This window comes from Penaeus monodon, chromosome 36 (assembly GCF_015228065.2).
Source record: "Penaeus monodon isolate SGIC_2016 chromosome 36, NSTDA_Pmon_1, whole genome shotgun sequence".
Classification (NCBI taxonomy): Eukaryota; Metazoa; Arthropoda; class Malacostraca; order Decapoda; family Penaeidae; genus Penaeus; species Penaeus monodon.
The window spans coordinates 15,406,087-15,411,137 of record NC_051421.1 but is presented as its reverse complement, the minus strand read 5'-3'; positions in this window follow the sequence as shown (position 1 = coordinate 15,411,137).

Genomic DNA, 5,051 nt, shown 5'->3' with positions numbered 1-5,051 from the left:
TTCTCTTCTTCTCTCTTTTCTCCTTCCTCTCTTTCTCTTCTTCTCTCCCTCTTTTTTCCCTCTCTTCTCTCTTTTTCCATCCTTTTCTCTCCTCTCTCTTTCTCTTTCTCTTTTCTCTCTCCTTCTTCTCTCTCTCTCTCTTTCTTCTCTTTCTACCCCTTTCTCTTCTCTCTCTCTCTCTCATTTTCCACAACCTCAAACTGTCGCCAAATGGTGTCCGCTTCTCCGCAATAGCTTCTTTCTCACCCCTTTGACCTGATTGGACGCATCTCCTTGTACCTGTCTTCACCACCACTGTGATTCTTCTCCTTTAATCTGTTATTGGCGTGAAGATTAGTTTTCGGGACTTCGGAGCGTTGCCTCACCTTTCAATTAACCTATTTTCGTATACCCTTTTTAAGGCTAGATAAAGGATTAATATGTATATCTATATCTAGCTATCACACACACACACACACACACACACACACACACATATATAATACTGGTTACCTGTAGTATTCGTGAATAATAAATATAACAATTATATTTTATAATGTTAGTCGTTAAAATTAGTGGAGGCTTGTTCTGAAGGTAAACTAATCTGCATGTGTTGTGGAAAAATTTTAACACTAGTGAACACTGAATTTGCAGCAAAAGAAAATTCAATTAGAGCAATCCAGCCTTTGAGAAGAAGAAAAAAGTGAAAATTTAATACCGAAATTCTTTTAGAAATATTTCATCCCACAGACATAGCTTCACATCCTTTTAGGTTAAGCTAACCAAACGGTGATATGTTAGTTTGAAAAATAATGATAAAAAATAATAAATAAATACAGTTACTTTATATATATATATAATATTATAATATATATATATTAATATATAATTAATATATATTTTAATTTTGTTATATGTCTCCATACATGAATGAAAATTTACAGTACTCAGTTCTTTTAAAAACAGCCATGATTTGACAGCGACAGACTATTGAAATAACTTCGGTGTTCAAGCAAAAGATGGCAGGACCATCGCCGTCTATTATATGTTCCTGCAGTTTCACCGAAGATTCATTTCTTTGTCATTTTTTCCTCTTTATGTTCGCTCCTGTGATTTTTTTTGTGGCTCGGCATCAGTGAGATAACGGAACTTTTAATAATATTACCCTTTGTATAACTACAGGTGCAGTATAATCTATGCAGTATAATCAATGTATTGGATTTATACGCGGATTACTCCATCTCATTTGATTAATCAGATTTACAAATGCACACACGCTCAAACATATAAACACAAACGCAAACAAACACAAAGACAAAAACAAGAAGACAAATATAAACACAAATATAAGCATAAACATAAACACAAACATAAACACAAGCATAAACACAAACAAACACAAACATAAACACAAGCATAAACACACACACACACACACACACACACACACACACACACACACACACACAACCACACACAAACCACACACACACCACACGTAATACAAACATTCATACACATACACATGCACATGCATATGCACATGCACACATAATATACATCCATACACATTCTTCTTCTTCTTCTTCTTCTTGTTATTAATAATAATAATAATAATAATAATAATAATAATAATAATAAAATAAAATTAATAATTAATGAATAATAAATATAATAAAATAATAATAATAATATTTTTATTATATTATTTTCTTATTTTTATCATTATAATAATAATAATAAAAATAATAATAATAATTATATTTTTATTTATTTTTATTATTATTATTATTTATTATTAATATTTTATTATTTTATTATTATTATTTTATTATCATTCCTCTTTTTCTTATCATTATTATAATTATAATTCTGATATATGAAAATGATAATAATGATGATTATTATTATAATAATGTTTGTAATAATATTAATAATAATAATGATAATAATAATGATAATCATTACCATCGTCATAATCATTATCATTATAATCATATCATTGTCATCATCATTATTACTGATTATGATGATGATTATGATAGTAATAAAGATGATAATGACCACTATTATTACTGATATTATAGTTATTTTTACCATTACCATTATTATTGTCATTATTATCATTATTATTTTTCTTGATATGATGATGATGATGATGATGATGATGATGATCATCATCATCATTATCAAAACATATCATCATTCATCATCATCATCATCATCATTTATCATCATCATCATCATTCATCATCATCATCAATCATCATCATCATCGTCATTTACTTCACTATTTTTTATTATTATTATCATTAATTTTTATTATATTAAATTTTTATCATTATTTTATTTTTTATTATTATTATTATTTATTATTATTATTATTATTATTATTATTATCATTATCATTATTAGTATTATCATCATTATCAATTACTATCATCATTATCATTGTCATTGCAACTGTCATTGTTATTGCCATTGCCATTATTAATGTTATTAGTAGTATTAGTTGTATTGATAGGATTATTAATATTTTGTTATAGTTATAGTTAGTTATAGTTATTGCCATCAATATTTTTGTTATTATTATTATTATTATTATTATTATTATTATTATTATTATTACTATTTTTATTATTATTGCTATTACTTTCCCTTATTATTGTTATTAGTATATATTATTATATTAATATATGTTATAATCTTATCATAATATTTTATTAAAATTATATATATATATATATATAGAAATATATATATATATAACAATGTATATATATATAATATATATGGATAGTATAATATATAAGTATATTATAGTATAAGTATATATATATGTAATATATATTTAATATATAATATATATATATAAATATATATGATAGGATATATATATAGATATATTAGATATAGATATATATATATAGGATTAGATATATATATATATAAATAATATTAATATATATAGATATATATATAATATATATATGTAAAATAAATATATATATATATATATATAATTATAGAAAATATAATTATATAGTATAATATATATATATATATATATATAAATATATAATATAATATATGTGTATGTGAATTACATTTATATATTAAATATTCATTTTATACATACACAGCACACACACCCACCACACACACACCCCACACACACACACACACCACACTATTATATATATATATATATTAATATAATATATATATATATATTAAATTTATACATATATATATATATATTAATATATTTACTATATATATATATATATATATATATATTATATAATATATATAGATATATTATATATTTTAATATATATATATATAATATATATATATATATATATTTTCATATATATATTTATTTTATTTATATTATATCATATATATATATATATATATATATAATATATAGATATATATCTATATATATATATCTAATATATATTCATATAATATATTAATATATATCATAATTATATATATATATATATTAGATATATAGTTATATATATATTATATATATATAATATATATATATATATATATATATATATAGTCATATATATGAATATATATATGTATAATATATATATGAATATATATATATGAATATATATACTATATATATTATTATATATTATTATGATATACACTATATATATACATAACTATGATAGAATATATATTATATATATATAGATATAATATATGAATATATTATATATATATATAAAATATATATATATATATATATATTATATATATATATAAATATATGATATATATATATATATATATATATATAGATATTATATATTTATATGATATTATATACATATTATATAATATATATTATTATTATTGTTCTTTTTATATTTTCTTTTTATATATTTTTTCTGTTTTTTTTTATATATCTTTAAAATTTTCTATTTTATAAAATTTTAAAATTTTAATATTAATTATGTATATATTTTATTTTTAATTTATACCCCCTTTTTCCATTTATATGTTTTTATTATATATTTTATATATTTTTAAATAAAAATATATGGATGTTTTTTATTTGTTTTGTTTTTGTTATTTTATTTATCTTTTTTATTTTTTTTCTGCTTTTTATTTTATTTCTCTTTCTTCTCTCTTCTTTCTATCTTATTTAAAAACTTTTTTATATTATTGAGTTATTTTTATTTAAAATTTTTAAAATTATGTTTTTTTTTCAAAATTACATTTTTTACTAGCGTTCCCTAATATTTTTTTTTTAAAAATATTATTTATTATATAATATCTTATCCCGATTTATTAAATATATTATTTTATATAGGCATGAAAATTATTTTTCCTAATATTATATTATATTATCTTTTTTATGCAGGGTATAATATAATTATATCTTTAATTTTTTATTCTTTTTTAAAATGAATTTTAATACTTTTTATTTAAAAAATATTAAATTATTTTTTTTTATTTTTTTTTTTTTGATTAATTGGTTTCCTTTTCCTTTTTTTTTCTTTAAAATTTTTTAATCTATTTAAATTTTTGTTTTTTGTTTTTTTCCCTTTTTTTTTATTATATTGCCCTTTTTTTTTTTTAAATTTTCTGGTATTCTTTTTTAAAATTGTGTGTGTGTGTGTGTGTGTGTGGTGTGGGGTGTTTTTGTGTTTGTGTTTTAAGTATATTTTTATTATGTTTTATACAGTTTATTTTATATATGATTGTATATAAAAAAATGATTATATTTTGAATATTAAATATATAGGCCATACATATTTTTTATATTTATAAATATATATAATATATTTTTTATATATATATATATCTATTTTTTTTCCCTTTTTTTTCCCAAAAAGGTCTTTCCCCGGGGCCTCCTGTCCCCCGCAGATGGCGTCTCGGGTCCAAATGGATCCCCAGAGCCCGGCGACGTGGGACGGGCCCGACGATATGACGGTAGGATAAGCTCCTGAGGGTGAAATGGCTGGGCGGAGAATATCTCTCACACTTGTCTAGATTTCTCTGCATGGATAACGAGCAGAAATACACACACTCACACA